This window comes from Amblyomma maculatum, chromosome 7, assembly GCF_055883805.1.
Source record: "Amblyomma maculatum isolate TAMU_Amacu chromosome 7, ASM5588380v1, whole genome shotgun sequence".
Taxonomy (NCBI): domain Eukaryota; kingdom Metazoa; phylum Arthropoda; class Arachnida; order Ixodida; family Ixodidae; genus Amblyomma; species Amblyomma maculatum.
Window position 1 is genome coordinate 46,287,122 of NC_139350.1, and position 23,188 is coordinate 46,310,309.

General features: G+C 42.7%; 1 long non-coding RNA gene across 1 annotated transcript; it reads right to left on the reverse strand.

The window, feature by feature from the left end:
• Positions 1-5,734: 5,734 nt before the first annotated feature.
• On the reverse strand, positions 5,735-20,989 carry LOC146183122 (uncharacterized). Its single transcript, XR_014708467.1, has 3 exons — positions 20,888-20,989; positions 9,415-9,542; positions 5,735-5,884 (listed from the first exon to the last, which is right to left on the reverse strand). It is a non-coding gene; the product is annotated as an uncharacterized LOC146183122 (long non-coding RNA).
• Positions 20,990-23,188: the final 2,199 nt, after the last annotated feature.

Here is a 23,188-nt window from a genome sequence, read left to right on the forward strand (position 1 = left end):
ATTTTTCAAAATTAAGACATTTGAGATGAACAGTTTTCCATTAAATTTTTCCTGTTTAAAAATACTGATCAGGTTTAATTCATTCGCTACAATGACACAATGTCGACAAGGGCTAAGCTAACTGGGTTGAAACCGATATTTTGAACAGGAAAACCTGCTTTGCTCTCTCACGGTTGTCTTTATTCTTGGCAATAATGAATTCTTAAGTCAAAAAGGCAGCTTTGGCCAAAGAGCGCCATGGCACAAGGTATTTATTCTGTTACTCAAGGTGAGAACAAAGCTCATTTACCAAGCACTTCAACACAGTCAAGTCAAGCACCTGCCATGGGAAAGCTTGCACTCAACTGTACCTCAGCTGGGTAGCTGGTGACTCTGGGGATTGAACCACGGACCTTCTGCAAGCGAAGTGGATGATCGTACCACTAGGACACTACTGCGGAGAATTTTTACAATCTTGCCATTCGGATGTTATAAAATTCAACATCCAGGAATTCTGCCATGCTGAGCCTGTTTCATGCTAACCTTTCACGCTAACTCCATTTGCTCCGGTCGTTCAATAAATCGAACTCCGCACCACACATTGGAAGGTGCACCTTTCCCAAAGAATATCACATCACCCTCGGCCGTTTGTCGCACGACGTTCTCAGGCTACGTGAGGAAGAAATGAAAGAGAATAGTTTGACGACGGCTGGTCTAGAGCAACACCGTGCCCTTTCCTCAAAGGTATGTGCCTCTAGGGTGATCGTTTGCTGCCCGCCAGTGCGTGACGTTACCAAGCCATGCATGTGAAGGAACGAGACGAAACAGATTTTGAAGCAGCCGGCATGGAGCAGACGCAGCCAATGAAGCATAGGTTTTCGGAGGAAGGGAAACGACGCAACGGAGTGAAGAGCAAGGATGTACCCTTCCTCTTTCTTTCCCAGTCTTCATTCTCAGCAGCACGCACTACGCATGCGCCGACAAGCTCAGCCCGTGGCAGATGGAACGTCGGACGCTTTCTCTAGTGTGTGTTGTGAACCTACTCTCGCAGCAGGTGACGTGCAATGCGCATCTTGTGTCGTGCTGAACGTGCAGCGTAGCTTAAGCTATGACGGCTGCGGGCGTTAAGAAGCGACAAATTTGTTTTGATTTTTTGTATTGTTTTTGTTGTTGCGAGAGTCCATTCCTGGCGTCGTGCTGAACGCACGACATAGAGTTAGCTATGGTAGCAACAGATATTAGGACGCAGCATATTTTTTCTTTTTTTGCATCAGCCGAGAGTAATCTATTCTTGCCGTAGTGCTGAGCGTGGGGCGTAGTTATGCTATGGCGGCTGCAGTCATTAAGAAGCAACAGTTCTTCGTGTGGTTTTTTTTTTTTTTTTAAGTCAATTCTTGCCATCGTGCTGAATGTGCGCCGCAGAGTAAGCTATTGCGGCAACGAACGTTAGGAAGCAGATTTTTTTTTTTTGCAAGAGTCATCTATCCTTGTCGTCGTGGTGATGAGCGTGAAGAACACCACAAGCAATGGTACCTGCGGACGTTAGGAAGCATCAGATCTCTCTCAGAGAGAGTCGCCTATCCTTGTCATCGTGCTGAACGTGTGGCATAGCGTAAGCTATGACTGCTGCAGACATTATGAAGCAGCATATTTTTTTTTTTTTTTCAAGAGTCGTCAATCCATTCATGTATGAATCTACGAAACAACAGGATCAAGTGCGATCTCAACAGCGGTTTTTAGCATTAGTCACTTCAAACAGCATTTGCAGCTACCATGCTTTCCAATGATTTTGTTGCGGTAGTCTACACCTACTCCAAGCGTGATGTGGTAAAACGAACCTGGGCTTGTGCAATCAAGGAATCATGGGCACTCTACCAAGCTTTCTCCCAGCCACTGCAGGAGCTATCAAAAGTATAGTCAGAAGATAAACACGCCCTGACGTTATCGCTGTGCATCATCTTTTCACGCTACTACAGTAAAAGCTCGTTAATTCAAATTCCACGGGGCCGCCAGGCCAGTTCGAATTAACCAAAATTCGAACTAATGAAAGTGAGCAAAAATGAAGGCGTTTGATGCCCGGAGGGCACGAAAAACATTTATTTAGCAAAAAAAGTCTGTTATCATCTTCTGCTTCTTCTCTCTGAGGGCTACCGTACTCACTCGGTCTTCTAGCAAGCGAATGCGACGCAGGGAGTCTTCTTCCCCCTCTTCAAAGCTGAAGAAAAGGCGCGCGACATTCAGCGCTCCCATAACTTCTGCCGCGGATGGACGCACGGGCTCTTGCTCCTCGTCGTCGTCGTCGTCTTCTGCCTCTTCTGGGACAGACTGCTCCCCAACAATTTCAGCGACAATGTCCTCATCACTTAGGGCACTGCACACTGCTGCATCGCTGTCTACTCCAACGTAATCATCAAAACTGACGTCCTGCCGCACAGCACGCACAGCCGCAGGCAGAGGCTCCGGACTCTCATCGTCTCCACTTTCTTTCATACTTCCGGCAGCAAAGCCACAGTGGTGGAAGCAGTTTGCAATTGTGGACGGCGTAACCTGCTCCCATGCACGCACCAACATGTGCATTGCTGTGAGCAATGTGATGGTGCTGGTCTTCTGGTTTCCAGTGCACAAAGTGATGCGCTCGATCATGTGGCGCCTATAGAAACATTTGATGTTTCTGATTACCCCCTGATCCATCGGCTGCAAGGCCGCAGTTGTGTTGGCGGGCAAAAAGACGAGCCTTGTGGCTTTCAGCTCGGCGTAGACTGTGTGCCGAGCAGTTATCCACAATGAGGAGAACTTGACGCTTCCCTAGCTCCATCCTCCGATCGAATTTCAAGAGCCATTTTTTAAACAATTCGCCCGTCATCCACGCCTTGCTGTTGGCGGAGTATTCCGTCGGCAGCGTCCTAATGTTCTTGAAACATCTAGGCTTATGTGTCTTGCCGACAACAAAAAGAGGGACCTTCTCCGTCCCGGTCATATTAGCGGCGACCAGAACAGTAATCCGCTCTTTGCTTCGCTTGCCGCCAGCGCAGCTGTCCCCTTTAAATGTTACTGTTCTGTCGGGCTGGAGCTTATAAAACAAAGCCGTCTCATCAGCATTGAATATATCATGTGCCGAGTAGCTTTCTAAGTACTGTTGCAGAGCACCGCTTCGCCACGTGGCACAAGTTTCAGCATCCACTTCTTTGGCTTCTCCAGACAACACCCGGAAGACAAGATTATGTCTCTCTTTAAAGCGGTGAAACCATCCTTCGGAGGCGACAAAATCTTCCACATTCAAGCGCAGGGCGAAATCGGCCGCCTTCGCCATGATAATTGGGCCGCTCAGTGGAATGTCAGCGCTTCTCATTTCTTTCACCCACGTGATCACAGCGGTCTCAATTTCCGGATACTTGGCTAACCGAAGCCTTTTTCTGTTGCTGGCGAAATCTTCGGCTTCATAGGCATCCTCGATGGCATTCCTATTTCGGACGTACGTCGACAACGTGCTTGGTGGAATCCCGTGCTTTTTCGCGATTTCCACTTTGCTGGCCTTCTGTTCATCCACCTCGCGTAAAATAGCCACTTTCTCCTTCACCGTCTTGGCACAGTATTTCCCACGCGAACACATCTCACGGACACAAGCTCACAACAAGCGGCGTGCAAAACGAGGGCTCACGAAATGCAACACGAAACCGTGGTCGATAACACTAAAACGTCGTTCCTCGAAGGAGTCGCGGCAGGAAAGACCGTTTAGTACTTGTTCCAGCACCCTAGCGGCGCCCCGATGGTTGTGCCATCTATCGCTCTGCCGTGAAAGCTTCCAACGATGGTTTTTAACAGCGCCGCTTGGCGGCGCGCAGTTCGAATTATGGGTGGCGGCGCCAATTTTTGAGTGAATTAACGAGCTGTTACGCGCATAGACTTCTATGCACTGCGGACCGGACCACGATGACTATTTCGAATTATCAAAAATTTCGAATTAACGAGTTGTGAATTAACGAGCTTTCACTGTAATAAATGACATGTGGATGCGACGGCCGAAACAAAGGAGTGCGCCACTGAGTAACGGTTTTCTTTTAAATTTTCGGCAGCAAAAATGGAGGGTGGGTTCATTGTGCCAGTGGGCCGATTATACGGCAAAAATGTTATTTTTCACAATTGCAAGCGGTGTCTCAAGCCAATTTCTGGATATCTAATTATGGATATATGAAACTATATCGCAATCCCCTTCGAGTGCGATATATATCCAGGTTTGACTTTATACTGGTAGGGAAAAAAATACTTTGAAAAGATGCATTAGTAAAGGTGCACATAAAGGCAGTACGAATCAAGTCATGACTGTGAGACTATTTACTCAAAACAGATGACTGAAGACTAAGTTGATGCATTGCCAGTGTACTAATGCATTTATGGCACAAATACCAGTTAGAGAGAAAAGGGGAGGCAACAATACTGCCGCGCTATGTTCGTTTTTTTTTGGCGCCACCTATCTGCTCTATCATCCGCTAGCACATCAATATGCGGTAGTTATTCCAACGACAAAAATGACTCAGCGAGGACACATTCTGACCAAATGCCTGGTAATCTTTGCTTCTAATCTTTTGTCCACATTGGTTGTGTTCATGCATATACTGTACAGTGTATCCAACCCAAAAATGACAGAGTGAAAATAGCTGGCGAGATTTCTTTTTGGATGTCACAGTCAGGAATGCTTGCAGTTGTTTCTTTTCATGGCAAACTCAGCATGGTTAGAGTAGCACTTGGTGCTTTCCAGGTTGGGACACCATTGTGGCAGTGCATGCCTGCACCCAACACCCTTCTCTGGCATGAGGTCTCCTGGATTTTGCTGCACTTTCTTGCCTGCAATGCCATCCTCAATTTCACATCATGTAGGCCTTTTGAGCCACAAGTTCTTTGCATGCCCAGCGAACTTGGTTCACATCGTGCACGAAGTGTCTAGCCGACGACACCAGACGACAAGTGTGTTGATGAGAATGACATGGAGTGGGAAGTGGTCCCCGTCCTTGAAGATAGCAGATTTCATACAATCGAAGAAGGAGAATGACTGCTATACGAAACAGACTGTGAGTGCACCAACACTGTTTTTGATGGGTTGGTAGCAGGTTTTTTGCCCACGAAGGCATGAGTAGCATGAAAGGCACACTACCCATAATACAATAGTAGCTTGCCGAGCCTCTTTACTTTCATTGTTTCGTAGACAGCATCTGCATAAGTGTCATCTTTAGAGATGAATCTGACAGCAGCGAGGGGGAGGTAGCAGCGGCATCGGCAAGTAACAGTCTCCAGCAGACACTGTCAGACTTGGGATACCCCGGTGCAAGCGCTGATGTCCAGCTTCTGCCAGTGAGCGAGAGAGAAATCTGGGTCAAGGGGAGACTGTACTTGATATCAAATTACAAACAGCTCAGCGAGCGTTTATAAAAAAGGAGGCTTTATGTGAGTCGTGCACTTTGACTATTAGTTGATAAATAAACAGCACAGTATTTTGCGAGGAGTGCAAGCGGTGGAAATAACCACCTCATATAAAGTAAACTAGCCAGGCCATAAAGTTGTTTTATTTAAGAGTTCATTCTTTTTTAGGCCTTTTATCTGTTTTACACAAAGATGACATGAGCCAAGCTGGCCAAAAATATTTTACGACCGCTTTGGTGGCACCTTGACTTCGCTCTAAGTGGAGAACAAGCTGACACACGCTCCAAAGTACACCATTAGCAACGCCTACAAATGCCCAAGAATAAAGCACTTGCCTTGGAATCCACTGAAGCCTGCATTGCTTTGTGGCAAGGTCAAGAAGGACTGCAATGCAGTGCACAGCCAGGTATAGAGTTTGCTCCTCTGGGTGGCAGCAAGCAGGCACAGGCACTCATCCCAGGGACATCCATTGCTACGCACAGATGCTGCACTGGAAGAAAATAATAGGAACCGTTTCAGTTTGATTACACTTCCTGCATTCCACAGAATGCCTCTCACATACCTCAGATCGAAGGCAGCCAATGAAGAGAGAGCTAATGCATTTTTAAATACAGAAACAGAGGCATTAATGTTGACTGTTTCTGAGCTCAACTAAGTGCCCCTTTTTTTTTCTAATCAATTGCACAAATACAGCAAATTAAGTCATAGCTTTCTCTCCATCTCATGCAACAATTATTGTGCATCAATAATTAGCAAAAAAAATAAATCCTAGGAAGCTAACTTTAAGTGCAAAGACCTTTTCTATACTTTGAAAAAAAGAATGGAATGTTGAGGATCTGAGTGCAAACTTACATCCCACCCTTGGCAACTTCACTAAATCGTTGACATGACAAACTCACACAGCAACTCCAGCCATATATGCCATGGAGGGCTTCCATAATTCAGAGGCATAAAAACATGAAAATCCAAGCTCACACAATCCATGTTTGTATGCTGCAATGTCCTCCTCATTATTCCAAAGTAACAACACATCACAAAATTGTTTTATCTGCTTCTTCTGTAGTTAAATCGCAATTTTTATTAGTTGCATTTAGCTAAGTACCTACTTCCCCAGATTCCCCTCTCCGAGAGAACAAATTTACACATTAGAAAGCATTTATTTCCTGATGTTTATACTCAATACATATTTAAGAATGACAGCATTCTCAAACCTTAAATTATTAGATATGCAAAACGTCCAGTAATAACAACGAAATGCACACTTAAGCACGCATCTATTTGAGAAAGCTTTTTATCTGAAGAGCTTTTTTTCAGCACAATATTCAAAAGGTTAAAAAACTACGAAATCTCAGCTATTGCTCTCTTACTTTCAAAGTGCATTTCCCACTTATTCTTTGAAAACAGCTAACTAGGGACACATTGGAAATTGAGAATACCAAACTAGAAACTTAATCTTGAAAAAATGCAATAAGCTTGAGCCAAGAAAGTCCTCAATTGTAGTGCCTCTCATTTTGATTGCAGCTTCACATGTATCCTTATCAGTCCTATTCTCACTTTTTCAGAAATATGTCATCATATAACCCAAGCTACCCTACCCACAAAGGGGGGGTATATTTTATGAAATATGTCCCTGCTACCAAAGAAACATATCTGCAGAAATCTGACCACCTGAATTATAGTATTTTACATGTACAGATTTCTTGGGCATTCTTACATTGCACATCTGTGAATGGGAAATCTCACCAAAGAGCTAGATTTCAGCACATCTTAAGTATGCAATAATGTGTGCATTATGAACTACATCCAGAACTACTGTATTTTTGGGTGTATAAAGCGCACCTTCTTTACAGGTTTTGCTAATGCTTGCCATACAGCAGTGAGTCTTCAATGCAATGCCTCCTTTGCACCACACCCTGTCAAAAAAAAGATACATGACATTTGTCACGATTTTCGTGTAATATGAAATTTGTACTGCAGTAAAATCATGACATTTGTCGTGACAAGGCTGCTGCTCTTCAGGAGTGCCAGTGGTCTAAAAAACACCTCACTCAAAAATTAGTTGCTGTGGAACCAAACTTTGCAAGTTGTCTTTTATTGCATCAGCTGCTTCATTTCCAGCTGTCCTGACAGGTAGCACATTTCTGCAGGGAAGCAGTCAGCAACACAGACTCAGACTCTGGCATACAAGCATGAAGACAGCTGCTGTTTCTTCAACAATGCTCTTCCAAACCTGCTCCCACGCAGGAAACGTAAAGGGCAGTAAAATTGGGGCACAATAAGGGTGTACAGAGCTAAGAAATGACATCTGAAAAATTAAGGTGTTCTTTCAAAAGATACCTTAGAGTATCCAATGCTAAAGTTTCTAAACGCAGCAGTGTGTATAAAAAGATGTCCCACCATAGGTGCTCCATTTGAAACATGGCTAATACAATGCAGCCTGCTTTTGATGCTTAAATGACTATACATATAATGAATCTTGCAAAAAGAAAAACACTTTTAACATAATTTCTTTTGGGTGCCATCGAACATTATGATTCTATAATGATTCTGTGCTTTTCTCATGTTTGTGCATTCATTCTTGTTTCACAAAAGGTATATGTAAACATTTTGCACGGTTCTGTGTCCCAAAGTGGCTCAGGGAATCAGAGACGCCATAATAAAGCGCTCCCCATAATTGCGACCGCATTGGGTTCTCTGCTTGGCCTGACATTGCACAGCCCACAGGAGCCTTTTATGTTGCCCCCATTAAAATGCGGCCTCGCAGCCAGGATTGATCCTGGGTCTGCCCGAGGATAGTCAAGAATCCGAATTATTCATCCATTGCGGAAGGGTGCAGAATGCAGTGTTAAATATTTGTGGTAATCATTTTTTCTTCATTTTGAAAGGCCTACAAGAAATTTGCAAAAATGTGTGCCAGGTTTCTCTAATGTCATAAAATGCTTGACTTTATAAATTGACAATAATAGACTGAATAAACTATGATGAGCATTAATAATGTGAGGTTTTCACACATCTCACCATTCAGTTCAGTACCAAAGTTTGCAATAACAGTCACTGCAGACAGCAGACCACCTCTTCAAACTACCAATACAATCGTGCCTTGTTAATGATAGACTTGTATTATGGACAATATTTCTGAAAACCAAACCTATTTCACGTGTTTCTGCCTCGTTAACATGAAAGCTCGCTGTTCGGACAATAGACAAGGAAAAAATGCACAGACCCTATTAGGGCCCATGTAGTTTTGTCGCATTTTATATGGACAAAAATGAGAGCCAATTCTCTGTTTCATTCTGCTATTTGATTTTGCACTTTGAGTGCATACCACTTGAATGAAATTGGGCAGTGCAAATCACTAAGTAACGTCCCTTTTCTTTCCTGGTTTCATGTTTACAGAGCAAATTTGCCTCGATAGCCGATGCACACTGTCATTTTCCACTTTGCATGAAGAGCTGCGAAGAAAATCCTATCTGCAGCTTGTGCAGAGCAGAAAGACAAGTTAAGCAGCTTATAGCCAAATGGGTGCTGGATCATGTAGCAGCAGTTCGTGGAATGTGAGCAGCTGTAGTAGAAACTCTTTTATTCACAGGATGTCATAAGGCATATCTACACCACTAGATGCGTTAAGTGCAACTACAGTTTATTTCAAGATTAAAGGTGTCTGGGATATTAGGCTCGTAGTTTCCCAAGTTATGAATAGCTTCAACTTAAGCGCCCATCGCTGTCAACAAAAGCAGATCATAATTATAGCATGTTTTTATAAATACTTTTCTTTGCATATTATGGACAACTCGTCTTATGGACAGCTTTGATCGGAAAGAAGCACGACCTTATTTCTTTACAACAACCTTTTTAAAAAGTACTTCTGGATTCCTCCTTTCCAGTAACCTGGCAATGGCATGTTTATATATATTTGCCAAACTATAATTTCAAGCAACGATCTACTGGAAAATGTTGTAGGCAGCTGTCTCTTAGCAACACCCATAAACAAGACATTCTGTTTTAAAAAAGTCAACCTACCTTAACAACTTCTGACACACAGTTGACAGTTGTCTATCCGAGACTGCAGCTTTGGCAACAGATGCTCGTCAATCCTCGACATCTTGCACGCAAATGTTGATGTCGAAATAAACTTTTCCTTTGATAACCTGTGTGTGGTTGGAGCCAACAATGTTACAGGCATGCCATGGAAACTAGGCCAGAAACTCGCCCCTTTAGCAGCGCTCTGTAGGTAGAACTGGAAAAGCAATTTTCCCTGTTAAGATCATTTCTCAATGCCTTTGCTCAAACGAAGCTTAAATTCTGTGGTGAACGGCAAATGTAGCATGATATACAGTTGAGGAAGAATGGCAATAGATAACACAGTGTCCGAGCACTCAGCGGAAAAGGTTCCAACAACTCGAACAATATACAATGAAATATCAATTCAAAAACCATTCCATAGATGAAGCTCCATATTAACTTTTGCAGAACCTTTAACCCTTAACACCATCGTACTCAATGCAAAGCAAGATTTAGTGAAACAAATCCCAGCAGAGTAGAAATTCCGTTCAGTGAATACTATAGGGAAGCATTATTATATTATGTACAATTCTGAGGACAAGAATAGCTGCACATTTGTTAACACTGAATTCTTACCAACATGCATTGAAATTTCGAAGCTGTAGATGTAGCAAAACGTCACAGCCCCACACTTATGCTTCTTTAATGTGTGCCAGTAATGCATAAAAGTGTTACCAAAGTTATAATTTGGAATACCCATAATACATTTTTTTGTGAACAAATCATGAATCAGAGTTCAGTTAATTTTGTCGACTGCAGAACAGGTGCAGCAAATTGAGGAAAACATCCGATTCACGCCATGTCCAGACTTGAAGACCACTTGCCTCCCACCCCCCCATTCATATTTTTTAGGGAAGGGGGGGGGGGGGGCATGTCTTGGGTACATAACTTTACCCATCTTTTTGAAGTTCAGTGCTAATGACCAGTATTACCATACCCCCTGTGTTCAATAGAGCCCTTGGAAATCACCTCGTTCGGCACAAGCAAGCATGCTTGAGGCATGCCAGTCCTCACACCAACACACGACGAGATAGGATGTCCACAACAGGACGTTGCACCACAAGTAGCCACCATTCATGCAAGTCGCCACTGGCTTGCCAGTGTGACATTCAAAACTTGAGCTTAGAGCTAAGACTGGCAGAAAAGCTTTGAGCATCAACCAATGCAAACATGTTTTTCAGCCCCGCTACAGCAGCCTTCATTTAATGCTGTTCCCAGAAGCTACGAATGCACGACATACTACCAGAAGTTCAGATTACTTGAGAGATCAAAACAGCATGTCAAAAGAAAAATGGGCAGTCAATGTTTGCAGTGTAACCTCTGATCCTTTGCTTGCAACTCAGACACACTGCCCCTACACCACTGAGGCATCTTGCTGCAAACGGACAAAATGAAAGGGATTAAAAACCAGTTTGTTAAGCCCAAACAGGGCACACCAAGACATCCCCGCCTAAGCAACTTCAGACTCATTTTAACACTACAGCATCATACTCCTAAGGTGAACTTATCTGGATACAGAACTCCAAGGAACACGATGTCATTGAAATATCAAAATGTTCAGAAATTTTCTTTTCAAAAAACATTAGCACTGCATTTGAAATCAAGGTTTCACAGAATAAAAGGCTTCGGTGCACTTGATATCCAACATAAGGGTATGAAATGGCAACATCAACTGTTTAACTGCCACCCCTAACTGTACTTGTCATGGCAGTTTGTACCAAAATCGCCGAAAGATCACATTTGCCTGCACCAATGAGTGCGACCAGTTAGTCGAGTCATATTTAATTACACTGGTTGCAGTTTTTAATCGTGGATAGCAGTAACTGTCTTTTAAAAAAAAAAGGAAGATGCATTTTGAATATTTCTTAGATGTTTTAAGCCTTACAAAATTCATTTCGCAATCGCTGTTGCCAGGCTTATTAAACAACAGTCGTAAAGACTTTTTTATGCTGGCTGTTGTACACATGAGGAGTCCTTGTAGCTGCATTGTTTCAAGAAAAAGAAGTGCTTCTAGGAGCAGGTCCGACAGAAGCATTGCTAATAATAATAATAATAATTGGTTCACAGGAAGAGAAAGGTGCAGTATCTGTCACACTTACTCTGTGGACACCTGAACCATGCCGTAAAAGAAGGGATGAAGGTGGGAGTGAAAGTGGAAAGAGAGAAAGGGGAGCCGTAGTGGAGGGCTATGGAGTAATTTTGACCACCTGGGGATCTTTAACGTGCGCCGACATCGCAAAGCACACGGACGCCACTTCGTTTCGCCTCCATCGAAAGGCAGCCGCTGAGGTCGGGTTCGAACCCGGGAGCTCCGGACAGTAGTCGGGCGTCTTACCACTGCACCACCCCGGCGGGGCAGAAGCATTGCTAAGGATTTTGAATTTGTTTCTGACAGTGAATATCTGTTTTTAGCTGGCTACTACTTCAGATGATGATCAAAGCAACGGCAACTACGTGGTACAAGGATTGACAAGTTGGGGTTTGTGCAACACCCTGCTTTGAGATCTACCACACATGGTTTGAATACTATGTATTAAGTGTATTGCATCAAATAAGTATACTTTATTTTCAGTATTACCCATTGCAACTTAATCCTGTGAAAGAAAGCCGCCTTCGAAAGTAGCTTGTTCTTTCCCAAATTTCTGAGCTAATACAAGCAAGAAACCAATGCTGTAATATATTTCCATAATCTCAACTACATAAGCAAATTATGAATTCTTAAATAAAAAAGCGACTCTGGTGCATTTTTTGGGAGTTTTTGGTTCTTGTCCGCAGCTGCTCTTGCGAATTCTCTTTTAGGTACACTCGCCCTAAGCCAGCATGTGTACACATACCACTGTTTCAAAGATAGAGATAATTTCCTCAGTCAGTTAAATATCATGCCACTACATATTTTGCTATATGTTCATAATTGAGTGCTTCCAAGCAAACAGATAATTAATAAGGTTATTGGTTGAAATCTGCCGTGATTTGGTGATCTCAGAGGTCATTGCATCTATAATCATGGATATACTCGTCAGCATGCAATTGTAAGCTGTCCCATTATCTGGAAGACCACGTGTCACAGATATTCTACAAAGTCCTGCTTTAACCAAGCCCAATACACGGGCCTGCATATGGCTCAGGGGTAGGACTCAGGTTCCAATTCCCAATCCCATCTTCACCTGCCATCTCACCCTTACCTATGCTTTCCTTCAACACAATTCATTCGCCTTCCCGTTCTGCCGATCCATGTTTGGCATCAAACTTCTTTGTTCAGTCCGAATTTTCTTGTAAAGTGTTTGATCCTCCACACAGTGGGAGCCTGTAGGATGTAGCAGGGTGATTCCACTAGAGATCAAACTGCCTAATTATTTGATATTTTTTATTTATTTTGTTTATGGATATATTTTGCACATAGTGCTCAAAATGTCAATACAGCAATTATTTTTTATGTTAATATGAAAGGATAAAAATATGCAAACGATTGCATGCCACAAGGAGAATTTTCACACACATCACTGTGCCTGGATTTTGATATGACGTAAACTAGTGCCGTGATTTAGGCCTACCAACAATGCTCAAGACGTAGGCAAGAAGCATTATGAAAAGGCAATGTTGTATTATTTTGTTCCTAACAAGTTATGAGAGCTCAAACTTGTCATTTCTTCAGCATTTGCAAAGCACATTAACTGTGGTCGTGAAACACCTGATACCGCGCCCCTTGCTTTAAATTGTCTTTATTACAATGAAAAATATTTTTCATCTGTGGACGTTGTAATAAATTTTTATTAGGCAGCGCCAATCGGTGACTTAAGCGCGATGAAGTGGTGCTGCTGTCGCCAAATGAAGACAACAGCGGAGGGAACAGGCCATAATAATTGATGAAGAGAAAAGTGTTCTTGTGTTATTGTGTACTTGTCTTGCCGTCCTTTCTTAATAAAAACCGTGAACATCACAATATAATAAACAATTTAAGAGGCAATGTATTTTTGAAACGTCTACTATGCATTCGGAGTGGAAGAGTAGGCCATATCAAAGGCCATATAACATACTTTACAGTATATTGTTCTCTTTTCATATTCAACCAACAGAGACAGCTTTTGATCGCTTTATGGGCAGTAGATTTAGGGTCATAACTGCTGCTAAGACCAAATAAACTGACAGATGAGATAGCTGCACTCAGGACTGGGCAAGCGGAGATGAGAAAACTTATTTCCAATAGGAATCTCAGGTATACGAAACTGGAAAAACGAGCAGCAGTAGTGGACATCCTGGAAAAGGAAGTCAACTTTCTCCAGATGAAGCTTACAGAAATGGAGGATCACAGTAGGCGCTCAAACTTAGTTATTTTGGCATTAAGGAAGATGAAGATGAGGACGCCAGTGCTTTAAAAGAGAAAGTAATCCCTGATCTTTTTTCTACTACACTTAATGTAAATTGCACTTCAGTTACGCTGAAATGTTATCAAAGTTCTTAGTCCTTATTTTCCGAACGTCCATTTCTTCGACCAACCTTCCTGATGACTGGCGAAAGGGTCGTATTCGCCGCGAGATCGACCTAGAGGTGGCGCCACCGTCACTCTGGTAGTGTGGATCGGCAGCCGGCGGTGCTTGCAGAAACGCACGCAGTGTAGGTCTGCTTCCGAGTTTACGGTGGGTTTGTTGGCGACGAAAACTTGTCTTCTGCAGTATTTCTGCAATATTGCAGAAAAAAATCCAAGGATTTCGCCAATGCAGCAGAAGAAGAGCGGATTTTAGGAAAACAATGCACGCAGCCACCAGACTTCTAGATTTACTTTTCACGTTTCTGGCGCTGTAGCGCGCTCACGTCCCTAATGCTTGGGCCTGCCTAATGACAGCTTTGTTTTTCTTATCGACTTTTAAACCGTTTGCGCGTCTCTCATGCGAGTGAGACCGGCGAATTTAGTGTCAAGCCCATGCAGATACCTGCAGTACCTTTGATTGAATTGAGAAAGCTGGTTCATTATATCGTACTTGATGCAGGTTAAATGTAGCACTGGCAGCACACTGCATGGCGAGTTGCTTTAGACTGAGTGCACATAAACTCTGGCCCAGACAACCACGCACAAGTATTCCCCGCAAATGAGATCATGCCGACACTATACAGGAAACCGCGCCGCACAGGAAAGCTGACTGCTCAGTGTAGAGCGGTGAGTGGATTGAATTTGCCAAGATGCTTTTTGCGGCCACTGTCATAGAATGTGATAATGTATTACTGCATGCGCCACTAACTGTAAATGATTTCCTGAAACCGAGGGAAGTATAAGGGATTTCTGATGTGTGTCATGTTAATATATAATGGTAAATTAGTACTGTAATTATTTTGTTTTGCAATGCCAATAAATTTCACCGTGTGAGAGAACTTTTACACACTTGACAGAATTCACAATAATCAGCGATTAATTTTCGGTAACATTAATGCGCAACCAAGATACTTTGTTGGGCGAGTTGGTACTTATTCCTTATTAATATAAAGAGCGCGAACACGAAGACAAAGGACAAGTTGTGAGTCAGCGCTTGTACTGTGGCTTTCTTTTATCTTGTCCTTTGTCTTTGTGTTCGCGCTCTTTATATTAATAGTTAATGCGCAAGCTACGAATTACTCACTGCGAAAACATCGTTATAAACTGTGCATGGACACTGTCATGTTCTGGGAAGCAATTTTACAGGCTGAAAATTTCTTTGTCACTAATTATTTAGCAGTGACTAAATCTTATGCGAAGTAAAATATTAGGGTTGCTTCCAAAACAGATGCCGGATATGAAACTATTCCGAAAGAAATGGAGGTCATCTTATCATGCGATTATAAAGATGTATTTATTTCCGAACTAAACACTGATATTTAAGCCCGCATGAAGCTGTTTTACTCCCCTTGACAGAAACGATGCGTTTGCTCGGAAGACAGCACTTGGACGAAAAGGGATTATAATGAATATAATAGGCTACCACTAAAGTACATTGATCTAGGTGTATTATGTAATATTTAGGGTAACAATTAGGTGCAGGGAATATGTTTACCAAACATTCGAGCATTTCTCTAAAGCAAAATGTGCTCACTAAAACTTTTACGGATGCACAGGAGCCTTTAACAACAACAAAAAAAAAAAAAAAATGAAAAATGCATATTGGCCCAGGTTTAATACACGAAAGCGGCATCGGCTATGACTGATGATTGCAGAGGCTGGTTTTGATTGGTCGTGTTTTTTTTTTCATTATTAACACCACATTTACCACATGGGATTGTTTATTGTGCAGTCAAATCCCACAGCAGAGGAGCGCCTTTCGAAACTGTTGTGATTGAATTCCTCGTTCTCGAAATCAGCAGTCGAGCGCCCTTACCATTGAGACATCGCGACAGAGCTTTAAAAGCAAAAAAAAAAAAAAAAAAAAAAAACGTACTCACACAACTCTATCGTGAATACAGAAGGCATAGTAGGCATAGAGTGGTCTGTTCAAACTGCATTCTGCTATATGAAGCACTCTGCGGCGGCATATGTTTTAGTAGCTGCGGTATCCCAAACAGAAATGGGAATATGCGATTTCTGAGCGTTTGCATTAACTTTTATTCCGCACTACCGATTCCCTTACAACTTTAATGAAAATAACGGCATACGAACACTATACTCCGTTTCATACATCAAGTGCAACACTACCAAAGCTACAGCTCTTGTTCGCGCTCTCCGCATCCGCGATAAAAAATAGCACTTTAATGGCAGAAAGTGAATTGGATCTCAAGAGACTTCTGATGCGCGTACAAGAAGAGAGTGAGAAGTTTGGGCTTAAACTGAACATTAAAAAGACGAAGATCATGGCGTCTTGCCCTATCAAGTCCTGGAGCATCAATGGACAAGAAGTGGAAGCTGTGACAGATTTTCTGTTCTTGGGCGCCAAGATTACCTCGGAAGGAGACTGCAGCCATGAAATTAGGAGACGCCTGCTTCTGGGAAAGAGAGCAATGGTTAGCCTTGACCGCCTAGTAAAGAGCAGAGACATTAGTCTGCCAACCAAGATCCGTATAACCCGTGCTATGGTCTTTCCAGTTGTGATGTATGGATGCGAGAGTTGGACTGTGAAGAAGGCTGACCGCCGAAGAATTGACGTGTTTGAATTGTGGTGCTGGCGAAGACTCTTAAGAGTTCCTTGGACTGCCAGAAGATCAAATCAGTCGATATTGTCGACCATAAACCCTGACTGCTCATTGGAGGGTCAAATTCTAAAGTTAAAGCTCAGCTACTTTGGTCATCTGATGAGAAGAGAGGAGTCGCTGGAGAAAGATTTGATGCTGGGAAAGGTTGAGGGTCGCCGGAGAAGGGGTAGGCAGCGAACGCGATGGTTAGATGGCATTCTCGAGGCATTGCAGATGAAGCTATGTGATGTTAAGAAGATAGTGAGAGACCGGAAAGCGTAGCGTGACATGATCCATAGGGTCACGAAGAGTCGGACACGACTGAACGCCTGAACTGAACTTGACGAGAGAAAATAATAGTTGCTTTGTCTGCAAGCTTAATACGTTTTACATTTGCCATCAACTTCATAAAAAGCACCTTTTTTAGGGAGAAAAGGACGGATTCGGCTAATTTCTGTTTTTTTATGTCGTTTTTGTTCGTGCCGCGTTTTGCTGCCCTGCAACCTTGCCAGCTGTGCCACCAGATGGCGCTGGCTGTGCCCTCCGCGCTGCGCATCTCTTTTTCAGAAAATGGTCCTTTAGTGCGCATTTTTTCTATAAGATCCGCTCTGTGAAGATGTTTAAGCGTGCGAAGCATGTTATTGCAAACGTGTATGCTCGGAATAGAGCCCGTTTCAGCAGGAACCACTCACCTACAGAACGAGCGCGTAGTGATACGCCTCCTGTTTTTTTTCTTGTGGACTACATGCGTAGCTTTCGCTGTGTTGCACCTGATGTATGAAACGGAGTATAAACACTCGAAAAAAGCTTTTGCAATTAAAATTTATTTTTGCTGAAAAATAACAAGTTATCAATGAACCCGGACCCTTACATAAAACCACTAGTGACGCGATCAGCGAGACATCGTCACACCCAGTCCTTAACACCTTATTTTGCCAGAACCAAAATGTTTAAATATTTTTATTTTCCACGCACAATAACAGAATGGAACCAGCTTTCTTTGAGTGCACTGTTAACCCCTGAAAGCGTTTCCAGTTATTTATAAATACTTTTCAATGTTGTATATGCTCAGTTCTGGCGATAAACTGTGTTCAATTTGCTTATTTTTTGTGTCTGTGTTGAATCATGCCCGCGTTGTCATTAGTTTGTTTATCTTTTAAGTTGTATGCTGAATGTTACCTTGTTTTGTATTGCATTGTATTCCCGTCCTGCCTGGGCCTACCAAGGCTGCCCCCCCCCCCCCCCCCCCCCCCCCCCTGTATAGACTAAATAAGTAAATAAGATGTATCCAAGGTGAAAATACTTTAAATTATCATGAGAAATGTGTGCACTGATGCAACCCCTTCCACATCCTAACATGTACTGATATAGCTGTGTATTACTTCGAATTGGAATAGTGCCTTGTGTATTCATACATGCTACTTTCTACGCTACATTCGGTCATAGATACAGCTGAGAAAACCCGACAGCCTGGACAACCTGAGTCGAATACAGTTCCCAACCGGCATCATAGGCTAACCGCCCACTGTAGCAGACCAAGTTGTTAACACTGTTAACACTAATTCCGGTGACTGCCTGCTCCACCTGTAGGCCTTTTGCACAATGACTGGCGCACATTGCCACTTTAAAGAACAAAGCATTTTATATATGCTGATCTTTCAGGATTACATATAGGATCTAAAACGTGCCTCAAGTAAAAGAACTCTTATCTGACCCATGACGTCGCACATGTCCGCCTCGTGCTATGCAAAATGCACGCGTGCCAAAACAAAAACCTTCTTTAAGGTCATGTCGCATGTCTGAGCAACAAGGCTGCAAAGAATTTCGATACAAATATCAATTGCACAAAGTGTGGCCAAACAGCTGCGCATCCATAAAGTGCTGTTCTCTGCAACAGGAGATGGGAAAAACTGCAATGGCATTTGCGGATTAGTAAAACACCAGTCATCCCTTAGCAACCAGGGAGCAGGCAGCACGAACATGATACAATCGGCCGCTGAAATGGTATCTTTTCAGAGAGGCTGAAGAGCATGCAAATGGTCCCTGAGCTTGGGGACAAACTTCATCAATCACTTGACCAGAAAAAAGGTGAGTGTGAAGACTTGCAACTGGTTGCAAGAATACATTCATGCACATGAAGGTTTGTTCGCAACGTATCAAGATGCCGATTCATCTTTGACCCACAATGGAAATAAAATAATTTTGACATCGTTTTGCACTTCCGTCTAGGTTTCTGCAGTTCGTCATCTTCATACACCTCAGCTCACTTTTATCTTCAATTAAATTCTTTAATTCTACAAGACAAAAAGTTACATCCTGGAAATGCTCAAGGGATAAAAGCTGCTACAGATAGATTGACAGGTGCTCAAGAAGCTCTGAAATTGGCAGTCAGCGACAGAACACACATGGACTGGTTTAAAGAAGCCCAAAACAAGCACACTTAAATTATCAACGGAATTCAAGAGCACAATTACAGATCCAAAGCAGGGGTGATACATTCAATTACAAGAATAACAAGCGGGAAGAATAATCACAAGTTGAGTTGAACCTCTACCATCGAAAGAGAGCAAACGCCTCCATTTACGAAGCATTTTTAATCCATATCCTGGCCCATTTATGATGCCAGTTCATTGATAGGAAAATTCAACCACAAAAATGTCTCCATTCCCTTATTGAAGCTGTTTTATGGATATGCTTTGCTTTCATGCAGTTTCCTTTTGGAAGTCAAAGTTCTGTGCATGCGCAGCGCATAAAAAGAAATAACATTTTGCTTATCTACTCAGGGCTTGAGCTATGTATCGAATAGTATTTCGCAAATTTATTTCAGCTGCGGGCAGAGTAGCAGCTGCTTCACAACCTTCATTGAGCTGCTATTGCCAATATTGGAGAAGTGACATGTTTAGGCTCTCGTAGCTTGATAGGAATAAAAAATGCAACATGCTTTTTCATACAATTTCTTGCCTGCATCTTGACCATTTAATTATTTATTTATTGTTACCCTCAAGGTAAGAACATTACAGAGGGGAGTGGGTGGAGTACACGAATTTGTACTCCATTATTTGCACTGTCATTATTTGTAGAATCTTGAGCAAAATTAGGAAAGAACTCATACAATCAAAAATTCAATATTGGGCCTAAAAAGTATTTTTACGCTTCCTCTTGATGTATAATAGGTTAAGGTAATGAGCTTGCTTATTGCACAAGTGCCTATTAGTTCGGAAAGTTTCAAGAATGTATGCCTTCTAGTCGTGCAGAAAATAGTTCATAAACATGGCCTAATTTCACATATAACTCTACTTTTTGAATTTTTTTCCTTAGAAGCTGCAACTTCCTTAGAATGGTGGAAAAATGGCTAACTTACTCCTTGCTACCTGTAGTTTGACTGCACAAAATGTACTAAGCATGGTTTAAATGACTCCACTTGTTTTCATCATATCAAAATCTGAACAGAGCGATGTGTGAAAAGTCTGCCTGTAGCATAACGTTCATTTTCTTTTTTCTCCCTTAATAGTAACGTTAGAAAAAAATAACTGCGCCCTTGGCATACTCAGCACTTCATGCATAATATATCTAAAACAAAATAAATTCAAAACATAAAATCATTAGGCAGTTTGATCTCTCTCGGAATCACCCAGCATAAACATTACTGGCAGCACCAACATTAAATCCTCCAATCTACATGATGCTTGCAGTGGCAACCAATACGGAGAAGGAATGGCTTTTACAGAGTTTTCTCAGAATTCACTGATCAGCAATTTCATGACCAAAACCATTGAAGTTGACTGCAATGGAATACTGTGATCTACTTGCATCACTAGGATAAACTCTACCCCTCTGAACTGCCCACCTACAAGGATGATGTCAGCTTTGCACGTGATGGCTCTTTGGTTCTTTACACTTTGTGACTTGGCAAAAAGTGCATTTAAGCTTCAGCGCACATTAATTCTGAGAAATGCACACATTTCTTGCATGCTTCGTATCTGCTGTCTCATTTCTTTAGAATATCTAACATACCTCAACACCACAGCTCCCTATGGCTGCTTTTAGGCAACAAAAAGGCCATATGTGCTCAATAATGTGCTGCTAAGGACCACGACAGGATCCTCAGTGAAGAATAGCCTAAAAATGCAAATGCAGGTCAATTTCTTGCACCGGACAAAGAAAATATTTAGTGTCGCATATCGAATGATTCATCATGAACATCAAACTTTTGTGCTCTGTAAGCAGCATGTCAAGAAAAGCAGCATGCACCCAAAGGTGGATCTGCAAAACTTTCAGGAACAACACACAAGGTGTTGCTCACCATGATGAATGTGTTGAGAAGCAGCTCCTAGGCTGTCACCAGTGCTTTCCGGATGAACATCGTGGCATTGAAGCAGCATAGGAAATTCTTGCACCACACCCTGGAAAAGAAAGCACAATATATGCAAAACCAAACAGAAGAAATACTGTACTGCAGGTATTTGAAAGACCAAACTGTTGGTCAAGATAACAAAAAATCATCAACACTAAAGTTATTTTCATAAATGTAAACAAAATGGAGTCAACGACTGAACATTTGATTCTGCCACACTGCACTCATTTCATGGCTCCCATCACCAAAACTATAACCTTTATGAAAGCCAGTGAAATTCTGGAACATTACTGGCTGAAACTTAGCTGGTCACAAAAGGAATAGGTGCCAATACATAAGCAAATTAGTGTGCATAAGATACCACTTAGTTACAATACAGTTCTGCAGATGACTACCATGAAACCTTTGTTACATTTCTGGCTCATTTCCCAGTTCACAGGTTAAAATCATGGGAAATATCAAAACTCATATTTACAAGGTATTTCTTCCAGTTATTGCTTTCTAGATAACAATTTCAAAATTTCAACACATGCTTGTCATATATGTTTAGTGACCAAACAGACATGTACAAATACAAGAGCTGCCCACACTCTGAGCATTCAGCATACGGGTCTGAAATGCAGCTGCAAGCTCCCACTGTGATAGCTTCTCTGCAGTGTAATGGCATAATGGGAAAAATAACTGAAAGAAACTGTAATAATGTAAAAGCTGGCTATCAGGGCAGGGTGAGAGAAGGAGGAGAAATACAGCTGGTTTTCATTGCGCAAGCAATACTACTCCCACACGGCCGGTCTTGAGGGAGAGCGCGCTTCTCTTCTCTTACAGCCTCTCCAATGGGGTCTGTTTCCACCGCCCGCTGCGCCTCGGTGGGGTCGCCACTGCCCCACTGCTGCTCCTCCGCTACCGCCGTTCACGCGCAAGGGAAACGTGCGCTCGCTCTTAGCTCCGCTCGCGTCAGTTGCAACCGGCAGGTCATGACATTTCGCCCCTTGTGGTTTATACAAAGGCAGTAGCAATCAGCATCAAATATTTATCATGCACGAGGAATAATATACAGTCAACAATCCATTCATGCATGCGCGCGCCTTCGTCAGTGCGGCCGTGCAGGGTCGAATGAAGCTTCGGGTACACTTCAACATTTTTTGCTCCTAAGTTTTGTACAAAAATGAATTTACCAGGCTATGCAATCTGCCTTTGAATGCTTTAAGCAGGTGTAGCGCGGCCTGACATGAGTGCATGGTGAACTGTTGGGTGGAGATTCTGTCAACCATTAGAGTTTTCGTTTAGATCAGAAAAGGCACCGGTGAAAATTCATGGCGCGTCTCAGATTCAGAGTAAACAACAAAAATTTACTCATATAGTAAAAATTTCACTTGTCTAGTGGAGTGGGCTGTTCTAGCTTCGTTCAAAACATATCAGTCGGTTGAAAGACCGAAGATGTATATGTAGTCTCGCGACCACTTTTAATCAAAGAAACGGGCATAAACAGTTATGCAGAATTGAAAAGAGCGGCAAACAATAAAACGATTATCCTTCAAAGTTACAATTGCACTACATATTCATCAATTCATCAATATGCGACCTGCGTCCAGAAAATTCAGTCTCAAAATCTTCCTGTATGGCTTGTGCACATAAGGAGTTGGCATTTCGTTCTTCTCTGTCACCTTCCTGGTACAGTAAAACCTCGCTAATTCGAACTCTTAATTCGAACTTACGGTTAATTCGAACTGACGCTCGGGTCCCGGCATGGCCCTATGTATTTCAATAGGAGAAAACGCCCGATAATTCGAGCATGCCAGTATCCACAACGGTTAATTCGAACTAGGAGCCCGTGGCTCACACAGCTCCTCGCAGACAGAAGTCGGCCCATACCGTGTACAACGCGCAGAAAGATTACTAAAGACGCAAAAAACAATGTTTCAAATCTGCTCGAGCGCGTGAGACGAGGTGCGCACTCGACAGTCACAGCGAGCATTCCGGTGCATGCCGTAGCAGGTTTTCGCTGCTGGGTGCTGCCAGGCTCCATCACACCAACGATCCGGCGCAAGCCGTTGCAGGTTTTGGCTGCACCGCGGTTGCTGGGTGCGCTTTTGACAAGCCTTTTTTCTTTTTGTCCTGCGGTCATGTTGTGTGCACAACGCAGTTGTCGGTGTCGTGCATTTGTTCGTGCCGCGGTGGTCCAAGTTTTACCGTTTTCGTTGCCTCACCGCTTTACCAGTGACGACTCATCGATTGTGACAGCCATGGCAA